This window comes from Phoca vitulina, unplaced genomic scaffold (assembly GCF_004348235.1).
Source record: "Phoca vitulina isolate PV1807 unplaced genomic scaffold, GSC_HSeal_1.0 scaffold4, whole genome shotgun sequence".
Taxonomy (NCBI): domain Eukaryota; kingdom Metazoa; phylum Chordata; class Mammalia; order Carnivora; family Phocidae; genus Phoca; species Phoca vitulina.
This window is the reverse complement of record NW_022589707.1, coordinates 8,782,004-8,794,687: the sequence shown is the minus strand read 5'-3', so window position 1 is coordinate 8,794,687 and position 12,684 is coordinate 8,782,004.

Genomic DNA, 12,684 nt, shown 5'->3' with positions numbered 1-12,684 from the left:
GGCATATTAAATAAGCCTGGTGCCATTCCCCAGATTTCGAATATGTATTCTTTCATGAAATCCAGAATTCTTGAAAGTAGTGCTTCAGATGTTGGGTAGAGTCTGAGAAAGAAGGCTGGTATGTGAAAGGCCTTGGAATCTTCCTAGGGATTTGACTTTCCCTGCAGGCACAGAAGGATCATCCAAGACTTTTTAACAGGAAAGTGGTCAAATCTGTATTTTAGAAAAATATCTGTGGCAACAGAGCTAAGGATGAAATGATAACCACTGGCAGGAAGGACAATTTACCCTAGTTTACTCTTTGGGTCTTTGCAACTATATTTTTTAATGCATCGCCCTTGTGGTAAGTATTTCATGTTGTTCCATTCTGAAAAATACTGAGGTGTAGTGGAATGAGCATAGAAACAGAAATGAAGAGAATCAGGTTCTAGAACTGGCTTTGTTATCATGATGGATAGAACACAATTCCCATTTCCCCAATTAAGAATATGAGTATCAACAATTGAAAACCCATTAGAAAACATTTTTATTTCAGCAAAAGTATTCTGATATTAACAGATTTAATTTTACTTGTGCTGTACAACTTCATTCAACACAAAGTTCCTATTACTAGAATCAAAGAGTGAAAAGAAATCCAAGAATGTTATGAAATGACCTGTTCTTAATCATTTTATCAGTGAGGTAGAGTAGAGCAAGAATATGCAAGGTATATATGTTAACTCACTAGAATTTAAATAAAAATTTGGAAGAAAAAAATGAAATTAGATGAAAAATTTATATCTTAATAAAATTGGAAGAAAAAAGGAAAAAAAGAATCTGCAAGGTGTATTACTATTATCTACCATCTAATGAGTGTTTAGTATTTATCAGGTACTATGCTAGGCATTCTGCATGCTAGGTACTCATTTAATCCTCCAAACAAACAAGTGATATATGTGTAATTAGCTATACTTTATGACTGATGAAACTAAGATTCAGAAAGCTTATGTCATTTGCCCTCATTCACAGAGCTATTTAGTGGTGGAAGTAGTATTTAAATGAGTATCTATCTTTCTCTCAAAGTACCTGCTCTTACCCCTTAATACTTTCTTGGTCTCATCCTAAATGTATGATTGTGAGGCCAAACTTCATCACTTATTGAGAAACATTAGTATGATTTTTTTTTTAGAGAGAGAAAGAGAGAGCAGGAGGTGGGGAGGGAGGAGCAGAGGGAGAGAGAGAGAGAGAATCTTAAGCAGGCTCCACACCCAGTGCAAAACCTGGGGCTTGATCTCATAACCCTGAGATCATGACCTGAACCAAAGTCAAGAGTCAGACACTTAACCAACTGAGCCACTGAGGCATCCCATGATTAGTATGATCTTTTAAAGATATTTCTACATTTTAATGAAGTTGATAATTTGGAGGGGAATAGGTGATTTCCCATCTTAAAACTGACAAAGGAAATTACAGTAGCGAGGTATGAATCAAGTATTTTTTTTAAGATTTATTTATTTGAAAAAGAGAATGAGTGCATGCATGCGGTGGCGGTGGGGCACAAGGAGAGGAAGAGAGAATCTCAAGCAGACTCTCCCTGCTGAGTACAGAGCCCGTAATGAGGCTCAACCTCACAACCCTGAGATCATGACCTGAGCCGAAATCAAGAGTCCAATGCTTAACCTAATGGAGGATAGTCAGAAGAAAGGCAGGCAGGAACAAGGGGTCCCCCCGTCCTAAAAGGAAACTACCCTTCAAAGGAAAAAGACCCTATCCTATTATTTCACATCACCCTGGAAGGAGCCCTCTACTTTTCCCATGTGAACAACTACCTGATAGGTAGATGAGCACGTGGACAAAAACCTGATGGGTGACAGATGCATGGAGGATTAATCAGATTAAAACAGCCAGCCAACATTCTCATAAAAACCCCTAGATTTAGAAGCCCTAACAACAACCCTCTCAAGTCCCCTCCCTTTTGGGGAGCTTTGTACTATCCCTCAATAAACTTTGCTTTGCTGCCCACCACGCTTTGTCTGGTCTACCTTTCATTCTTTGAAGTGATGTGACCAAGAACCATGGGCACCAAAGGAAAAGAAATCCTGAAACAAACAAATTGAACCACCCAGGCACCCCTGAATCAAGTATTTTAGAGTAGAAAGAGTTCAAATAAAATGTGGCTATAATTAATTTTACATGAAAAATATACGCATGTTAAAGTGAATTAAACAACTGGGTTTTAGAAAATAAACATTGTAGATAGGAAACATGCATTCAGGAAATTGACAAGGTTATTGGTTTATGAAGAAACCACTTAGATGAAACTATGGGGTTTTTTTCTATCAGATATATTTGTGCAAAAAAATACACTTGGGGGCACCTGGGTGGCTCAGTTGGTTAGGCAGCTGCCTTCTTCTCAGGTCATGATCCCAGGGTTCTGGGATTGAGCCTCGTGTCAGGCTCCCTGCTCAGCAGGGAGTCTGCTTCTCCCTCTGGCTCTCTTACTCATGCTCACTTGCTCGCTCTCTCTCAAATAAATAAATAAAATCTTTAAAAAAAAAAATACCTGAAAAGATGTGATAGCTCATAGAAACCACTTTCCAGAATTATGAGGGAGAAGCACCCATGTGTGGCTATCTGCATTAGGAATGGCAATTCACACACATCCTAAAGGAGAAATATCAACCTAAAGCAGGCAGACATTTAGCAGTCCCTTAAGACATCTGCAGTTACCTCCCTCCAGAGTCCATCTTTAGAGGAGGCATGTATATTATTGAGGATACAGTAAACTCTCCTATGGAACTGGCTTCCAAATCCTCAGCTTCCATGGGTACTACTTCCTAAAACTCATATAAACCTGAGAAAGCAACCACAGACAAGTTCACTCTACTTTCCTTTTCACCATCTTCCTTCTCCAACTCTCCAAAAGAAAGGCTGACTTGAATCTGACTCTGGTATAATACGCTGCAGGGTAGAAACCTATGGAACACCTAGCAAAGGCACAGTTTGTAATACTGGCATTGGTAAAGACTCCTTAAGTAAAGGCATAATAAATCCATAATAGGCATTGTGTCTTTTCTGGTCTTATTAATGTATCTGGTAAGGCAGAAAAACGGTGTTAGAAACGGAGTATTTTGGCCCATGTTGGGATGCTTTTGAAGGAAACCAAAATCTGTCACCCAAAAATACACCTCTTTGACTTAAGAATTATTTTGAGCTAAAGGCAATTAAGAAGTAGCAAATGTAAGAAAAGCTCTCTGCCCTCCCCCATTTGAATAAAAGCAGGACATAAATATACAAAAGTGTCCCTCCACCCCTGTCTAGCAGGAAAGATAAAAGTTAATCCCAGGACACAACTTTAGACTCTTCTCAGTCTGGAGGTGGCACCAGAAGAATCTACATAACAAACTTGACTAACTAGTCTCCCCTATATTTGCCTTCACAGTTTGCCCTCAGAGACTCAAGGCTCTTTTCCTTTTGTCCTCACTTTTCTAGAAATTGATTATTCCTTTGCTGAGAAGCAATATAAACTCAAGTTCTAACCAAACCTTTGAGTTACTCATCTCCAGGGACTCCCATGTCTTATGAACGTGACACACATGCTTATAAACTTCTGTTTGTTTTTCTCTTCTCTGTCAGTCCAATGTACAGGGCAGCTGTAGGACCCACGATGGATAGAGGAAGAGATTTTTCCTCCCCTATGCTCTGAAATCAGATACATTGCAAAACAGAATGCTAGGAATAACTTTGATATTTGTTTAATGACCTTGCCTTTTCCTTCCTCCAACTATGATTTTGTCAAATGTGTCACTTCCCAGGGAGAGGACATTGAGAACAAAGAAAATGCAGTAAGGAATAGTGAATGCAATTCTATTACATATTAAGAAGTTATTGTTAGTTTTTAGGTGTGACGATGTTATTGTGGTTATGTAGGAACTGTCCTTTTTTAAGAGATATCTAATGAAATAAATAGAGGAGAAATGATTTGATGTCTCTATTTTACCATAAAATACTTCAAAAAATTAAGCAAAAATGGCCAAAAATTAATTATTAAATCCATGATGGACATATGAATGTTTATTATAGATAGTAATACAATGTTCAAATGTCCCGCAGTAGGATAATTTTGTAGAAGGAAACCATTTTAGACAACCAAAAAATTATTAATTTGACCTCGATTTATTAAGAGCCTATGAAGAAAAAAATCCTAAAACGCACATTTTTCAGTTATGGCTTATTTTAACCCTAGTTTCCCTTCCTTTTAGGTCAGCAAAGCAAGGCATCTGTAAATTAGTAACAGTAGGTAAGTAAGTAGCTGCTGTTAACTCTCAGGAAGGTTTTTTTGCTATGCTTGCTAGTAATTGCATAAATGAATGCTTTCAATAAGTAGATCAATCTTTTTGCAAGTCAGATGATTTCCAATTATTCGTTAACAAAATTGGAGGATTTAATTGAGTTGCCAGCTGATAGCTTATCAAAAATAATTTTCAGGGAAGATAACTATATGATTTTTCAAAAACAACTCAGAAGGCATCCAAAGAGTTGATTGGCATTGCTATAACAAAACTCCTTCCATTTTCATCTACATATTTATGTAATCACGTTTTCTTAGTGTTTATTTCTAGAAAGATGAAAAATAGAAATAGGATGCATGCTGAACCCTCTCTCATTCTAGCAATAAGTAGCAATTTATAAATGAAGTAATTGGGGAAGGAGCACCATCTATCTTATTAAGAGATGCCTTCCCATTAATGTTTTATTTTTTATATTTCATTATTATTCATCAAAATATAAAATATTTATGTTGCTTTGATTAATTGTGAATTTATGGTTTTTGCAATAACCCAGTCAAGAAGAAATTTTTTAACATTCAGAACCAAATTGTCAGGAAGTTTTAAAAAATATATATATGTATGTATGTATGTATAATGACATGATCAATAAAAGGCTTTAAAGGTAAAATATATTACATTAGTACAAATTCTATGGATAGTCTTGTTTCTATGCAGACATAGAATGACGACAAGAGTACACGGAGAAAAAGGGAATGATTTAATATGTTTGACTGTTAAAGAAATGTCTGGTCCTATATTTTTTAAATGAATGCTACAGTACATTGAATTGCAAAAGATGTTTATATTTTATTGGATATGCAGTTTTTTAAAAGGTAATATAAATGTTCTATTTCAAAATACTAATATATAAAGCATGCTGGATTTTTTTTCTTTTCTTTCTTTTTTTTTTTTTGCCACAGGACAGCCAAGTATTCTTGTAGCTGTCTTACATCAGCTGTTGACTAAGGTACAGTGAAGTGAAGAGAGAAGGCACTGGATCACACACCCAGTTTGACACCCTGCCCTTCACCCCCTTCCCTGAGTGCCTCCCACCCCCAATGGTAGAAGACAAAGAACTGAAACAGGGAAGGAGAGAAAGAGTGAAAGAGAAGATCCCACTGCCTCCATTCTCCAGATCCCTCAAACTAAAGCCAGCCTGAAGGAGATACTGCTTTAAATGAAAGATGAGATGGAAGTTTCTATCTGCACTAGACTTGATTTGATAACTGAAATGGAAAAGAAAATTATATGGCCTTTCAGGGTATTATTAAGGGACAGGAAAAAAAGGTCTGAACATACTATGAGCAGGATTTTGACTCCACCAGAGCCATACTGCTGAATAAATTGGTTCCACAAATATTTACATACACAGAAAAAAATAAAAGAATACACTGAAACATTAATAGTAATCATCTCTATATAATAATAACTTTCTTCATTGGTCATTTATATATATATATTTAAAGATTTATCTATTTTTTTTAGAGAGAGAGAAAGAGCACACACACATGAGTGGGGGGAGGGGTAGAGGAAGAGACTCTCAAGAGACTTCCCGCTGAGCACAGAGTCTGACCCAGGGCTCGATCTATCGACACTGAGATCATGACCTGAGCCGAAATCACAAGTTGGAAGCTTAACTGACTGAGCCACCACACATCCCTAAATTTTTTTATTTTGTTAATGAACATACTACTTTTCTAATGAGAGGAAAAAAGTATTTATTTATTTTTATTCCTAAGAAACTGTAATCTTATTTTTAATATCTATACACATGAATCTAGGGCAAATTTTTTTATATTTATAAAAGTATTACATGTAAGTAACTCAAAAATTCAAATCATATTAACAGGCTTATATATAACCCTGCATTTACTTATTCCCCCCTGTCTTTCTCCCTTCATCCCAAACCACAGAACAAACTACTTTCAATGCAATTGATTGTTTCTTCTGGTATTTACGTCCATATTTCTAAATAAAAGACACATAACTACTTGTGTTATCCATTTTCAACAATATCCATGACCTCATATTATAATATTTAACTCACTCCCAATTTCCTTTTCCTCCCCCACCTCTTCCCTTTATACTTTTTATCCCCATTTTCATGTTTTCCCTCTTATGACGATGACTATGTACATATTGCTCCCTGGTGAGTCAGAGGTATATTAAAAGTATATTTTTGGGGAGCCTGGGTGGCTCAGTCAGTTAAGAGTCCAAGCCTCAGGTCATGATCTCAGGGTTGTGGGATCGAGCCCCTGCATCTGGCTCCGTACTCAGCGGGGAGTCTGCTTGCGATTCTCTCTTTCCCTCTCCCTATGCCCTGCCCCCTGCCCTGTGCTCTCTCTCTAAAACAAATAAATAAATAAATCCTTTTTTAAGTATATTTTCTTTCTTCCACAATTTTCTATTTCATCTGGAGTTAATTTGCTAATTTTCTTTGAATGTCTAAATCGTCTTACAATTTCCAATAGTTCTGTAAAATACCTTCAATACATTTTTTATGTGGTTAACCAGTCCCCCCTTTTTTAAAACCTAGAGCTGGCGTTCAAATCTAGATTGGTTGTCCTTTAGGGTGTGCAGCACAGCTGACGTCCCCTTGACTTTTTTGCACTAACTCCCATGTTTCTTGCATCCTGTTTTTTTCTCGGTTTATTATAGAACATCTTTCAGTACATTCTTGGAAAAGTTTACAAAGGAGATACATTTTTTTTTCCAGATTTTTCTACTTTGAAAATGCTTTTATTCTACCTTCATACCAACTGATAGTTTGGAGGGTGTGTAAAATTCTAAGTTGAAAATAATTTTCACTCAGAATTTTGTGGGTATTCTATTATCTTTAAGCTTTCACTGGTGGCACTGAAAAGTGTGATGACATTCTAATTCCCATTTCTTTGTAAGTGATTTGTTTTGTTTTGTCTTCTCTCTAGAGTTTCTGTTCCTTGTTCTCCTTATTGTTTGGGGTGATTTTCTAGTTGGACAATTTTGAATATAACAGGATGTATGCAGCTCATACCTTCTTGAATTTCTTTTCACCCTCAGCCCAGGGACTCATGTCAGAGGTCAGCTGTTTCCCCTAAAATCTTTGAACAGCAATGAGAGTGCAGGGACCAGCTCATTTGCCTGGGTAAAAAATGGATGGCATAAATGAAGGCAAGAGAATGTTCTCCCTGTTCCAGTCAACTTCTGCTATGTAACTTCTATAGATTGAATGCTTTTGTCTCCCCTCCCCCAAAATTCACATGTTGAAATTCTAACCCCCAAGGTGATGGTATTAGGAAGCAGGGCTTTGAGAGGTACTTAAATCATGACATTTAGTGCACTCATACATGGAACTAGTGCCTTTATAAAAGAGGTCAGAGAAAGATCCCTTGCCCCCTTCTACTGTGTGAGATGACAATGAAAAGATGCTGTACGAGCCGGGAAACCTGCTCTCACCAGACACTGAATCTGCTAGCGCTATGATTTAGACAGTTTCTAGAATTGTGAGGAATAAATTTCTGTTGTTCATAATTCACCCAACCACTCATTTTATAGCATTTTGTTAGAACAGCCTGAATGGACTAAGATAGAAATAAACCACCCAAAACTTAGTGGTGTACAGCAACAATCATTTCATCATGCTCATGATTTTGTAGATCAGGAATTGAACAGAGCAAGTGGGAATAGCTTGCCTCTGCTCCACAATAACTGAATCCACAGGTGGCTCAAATGACCAGGGAGAGTTGGAATGGGGTCACATATCTGGGGCTTCAGTTTTGACTGTCAGTTGATTCCTTAGTTCCTCTCCATGTTATGTCTGCTGGAGCTGAATGGCCAAGATGGCTTCTTCATTCATGTCTGGGCTGGTATGGATGGAACAGTGGGGCATAGAAATATCTCTTTCCATGCAGCCTCTCCATGTGACTGGCTTGGTCTGTCACACAGCATGGTAGTTACAGTTAGGATGAACTTCTGCAGTAGCTAGCTTATCTCAGAATAATCATTTCAAGATGTCCAGTTGGAAACTGCAAAGCTTCTTATGACCTATGCTCAGAAATCCCAGAATGTCCTTTCTGCCACATTTTCTTGGTCATGCAAGTCACTAGAGCTGGCCCAGATTCACGGGTAGGGGAATTAGACTTTACCACTCAATGGGAGGAGAAACAAAGAAATGTGAGACCATCTTTAGTTGACCACACTCCCACTTAGTACCATAAGCATACTGGAGCACAGAATATAGCTTCTATATGAACAATGAGCCAGAAGAGTCTAAGTTTTGAATTAAAAAGCACCAACAGGGAATATCACCACAGCAGCTAGAAAGCAAAGAAAGAAAATACCAAATGGAGGATACCATATTAGAATTGAGAGAATAAGTCTCTGAAGACATATTGCAGGAAATGACATCTTAGAGGACTGCACTCAACGGTACACACTAGGCAGCCCCTGGAGAACTCTTGAACAATTGTAGAGAATTTGAATAGTTCTCAGTATTCTGAAAATAAGGAAGGACTCAGAGAAACAATACCCTTTTATTATCATCATGACCTCATTTCACACACATGCGCACACACACACACAGAGGAGTGGCCAAAGGAAACATCTATTACAACAATAAGACATCTGGAGTGACTGTGTAGCTTTACTGTGGAATGATGTTCACATCATGAACTATTCAGTCCCCCTATGAAGAACACATCATCTAGAATTGATGGGTCCCATACTTTGCAATCAATGGATATTAAATATACTAAGGAAATTAAAAATTGATGTTTGTTTTGACATCATTCATACACTGGAGGAGGAATATGCCAATAGCTCTTGCTGATATAATAAGTAGTTCAGAATATAGCAACTGAAGTCATGCATCTAAATGCCATAAAAAACAAAAGGAAAGATTTGGAAGACAATAAATATCTAGAGATTGCAGGAAGCACATAAGGCCAAGAAGAATTAATTCATTACCTGTACCACTAAAAAATAAATCTTTAAATCTCTCCTTAAATGGATAGAAATTGCTCCTTTTTTTTTTTTTTTTTTTTAATCCTATCTTATGAGAACTATCTATTGCTTACTACCCTGGCCCCTCCTCACCTTCTTGCTTGGAGAAAACCCCTTTGGATAAACTAAATTCTCCCCACAACTGTCCCATCTTCCTCTGTCAATTTCATCCCCAAAGAACATTTCAGAAGCTGCTGTTATACTGCAGACTCTTCAACTCTGATGAACCAGCCCCATTCAATCATGTTGATATCACCCAAGTAGCATATGGCAATGAATGACATAATGTGTACAGTTACATTTTTCCAGATTAGAATTCCTTTTCTGGGATGTGACAGGATGGGGTTCTAAATGAAAAGATCTCACCCTGATGAGCCATAAGAGTTTCTGCCTTAAAGGTCCTAGGTTTTTAGACTGTCAGTTCATTTGTTTCTAAATCTTCAGCTCTTTTATTTTCCAACTGTATGGAGAAAAAAATACTGTTAGAAGAAAGCAAGAACCAGACGTGTTTATCTCTTTTAATTCAGGGGAGTTTTTAAAAATTTTTCCATGTTTCATCAATAAGACGTGGTTCCTTTACATCTTTATTTGGCTTGTTAGTAAAGGATAAGGTATATCTTATTAAATAAGTATTTCTTGTCAAGCAGTGCACTGATTAAGATTTTTTTTCTTCATTTGTAGGTGTTCCAAGCTCTGATAACTAATATTTCTGGAGATCTCAATCCTTAAATAAGAAATGACATTACTAAGTCTCTATTCTTAATCATTGCAGGAGGAATACTGCATGTCCAAGGGCTATTCTTCTACAGAAGTAAATGCTAAATTGTATTCTGAAAAATATTGTCAAGTGTGACTTGAAAAATAAAGATTTCCATGCAGGTAAGTTTGGAAAATACTGAGTTAAGCAGAGTTAAACAGGTGCATTTACACCAGGACTTCTCAAAACTTTAATGTGGAATATTAAAGAAGACGCATGAATCTTCAAATGAGGAGTGTTCTATATGGCCTTTCCAAGACTTACTGATTTTATCAAAAGTAGCAAAGAAGATTGTATAATTAGTTTTGTTTTGAATTTGTTTTGAGAAATGCTAATTTAGAATGGCTGAATAAATAAAAATGGAAAAATTCCTAGGAAAATTTATCCATAATATAACCCACCAGAACCTACTAATGTTGTGAATGATGACTTCAGAACAAATCTATGGAAAATTTTACGTTGTCTAACAAAACATCAGTGTTGTTTGATGGCTACTCTTTCTTTACTCTCATAATTTAAATAAGTATCTGAGGTCTTCAAAGAAAGTGACCACTTCAGCTTCATCCCTACGCTAAGTTTAATTTTAGCTACTAAACAGATGGAAATGACAGAAGGGGTTCTGTAAATTTATAAATAGTCTTTCAATCTCCTAAAGAACTTCAGATGCTTTGTTTTCAAGTACCTCTAATGAGTTTTCCTCATAATTCTTAATGGCAGAGTATATTGACAGACCACTTCTGACTATTACACATTAAGGCAAATATGTCAACCTTCTAGCTTTATTTTAAAAAGGAATACCTGGAAGCAAATGAAAGAAGGAGGGAAAGGGAGAAGAGAAAGGCAAGGAAGAAAAAAGGAAGAGGAGGAGAGGGAAGAAAGTAGTGTGTCAGATTGTTTGCAAAACGGCTATTTGCAAAATGTTTTGCAAAAGAACCACAATAAGTCCTCAGATCCCTGTTCCCACCCTTTGCAATATGATTTTTGGGGTCCTCCCATCAAGAGGTAGAGGTTATATTTCTATTCCTGAACATAAGTTTGTCCATGTCATTTGTTTTGGTTGGTGGGCCATCACGAATGTGATCCAAGCAGAGATTTGAAAAGCTCTTGTGCTTTGGGCCTTGCCCTCTCTTGCAACTCTGGAACCCTGAGTCCACTGTGTGAAGAAGCCCAGACTAGACTTTTGGTAAATGGAGCCCATGTGGATCAGACAGGAGCCAAATTTCTTGATTTACTTTTAATTATAATTTATTGATTTCCTGCAGTAGTGGATGAAGATTAGCCTCTATCCAACCCATCCTTCCCATCGAACTTGAAGAGATCCAAAGAATGTGAAACTTGAGACTTCAAAGATGGGACATGAGCATTCAATGTAGAAGAAGCAAAGATGTGGGAGGCCCAAAAGCAGGAAGGCGTTGGAGCACAGTGAGTAGAGTGGCGAAGAGTATAAGGTGGAATGGAAAAGGTAGACACAGACACGCAAGACCATTGGAACATGCGAAACTTTGTAACCCTGCAAGAACTGGATTTTATTTTGGGTACCTTTTTTTCTATCAGATTCAAGGAGGGTTTGTTGTTATTGTTGTTGTTGTTTTTTAAAGTCATATGCAATTGTGTTGATACATGGGGGACATCAGTGGAGAAACTCCAAATAACGTAAGCATTTTAGAGGGCGATTTGGCTATACAAATCAAAGGACTTAAATTTTTGCATGCCCTTCAGCCCAGGAATTCCACATTATTTTAAGAAAGCATAATGGCTGTGCAAAAACATCTTTTTTAAATATGTTCATCTCACTATTTTTGATAATAGTGAGAAACTGGACATAACCAAAATGTCTAATGGTAAACTGATTAATGAAATAAATTGCAGTACCTCATAATGGATTACTATTGGGCCATTAAAAATTATTGTAGAAGTCTGTATATATGAACTTGGAAAACATGGAAAAGGGCAGGTTACGAAGTAGTATATTCGATAGAATCCCCATTACCTAGAAAGAAAATTGCAGGGAAATATATGACTAAAAAAATATAGAGCCCAATGTTAATATTGGTTATATTTGTAGACGGAGTTGAGCATTGTATTAGAAAATTATTTGAGGAGAAGTTCTTTAATCCCCAAAGGCCTCAAATCTTGTACCCTCCACATTCGAGCATGATTGCATCTCTGGTTCAGAAATACTGTACAGAGACTCTTTGTAAATTTGGGGTATTGGGTGTTAAAATCAAAAAAGAAAACTGCGTCAGTCAAAATATAGAGATTATATGCAGTATAAATTTAGCTCTGTAACAGACTACACGAAAATGATTAGAAAAAAAATATGCTTGCCAAAAATTTAAACCTGAGTCTACAACTAAGAAAGTACTGAAAGAGAAAACTACTTGCAGTGCCAAGTTAAAAGTCAAATACAAGGAGTCCAGGCTCTGGCACAGATAGAAGGAGATGGGCGAAGAGAGTTCTTCCACATACGTGAGGATCCAACAGCTGTCCCTGATAGCCTAGGCTTCCGCCCGTCACATCGTGCACAAATCAAACCCAGTTAAGAAAGAAAAAAAAATTCAAGCATCTCAACGTTCTGGTCCCTATAAAGTGGAGCTGCTTCACAAACTACCTTTCCCTCTTCAGGAGTCCATGAGA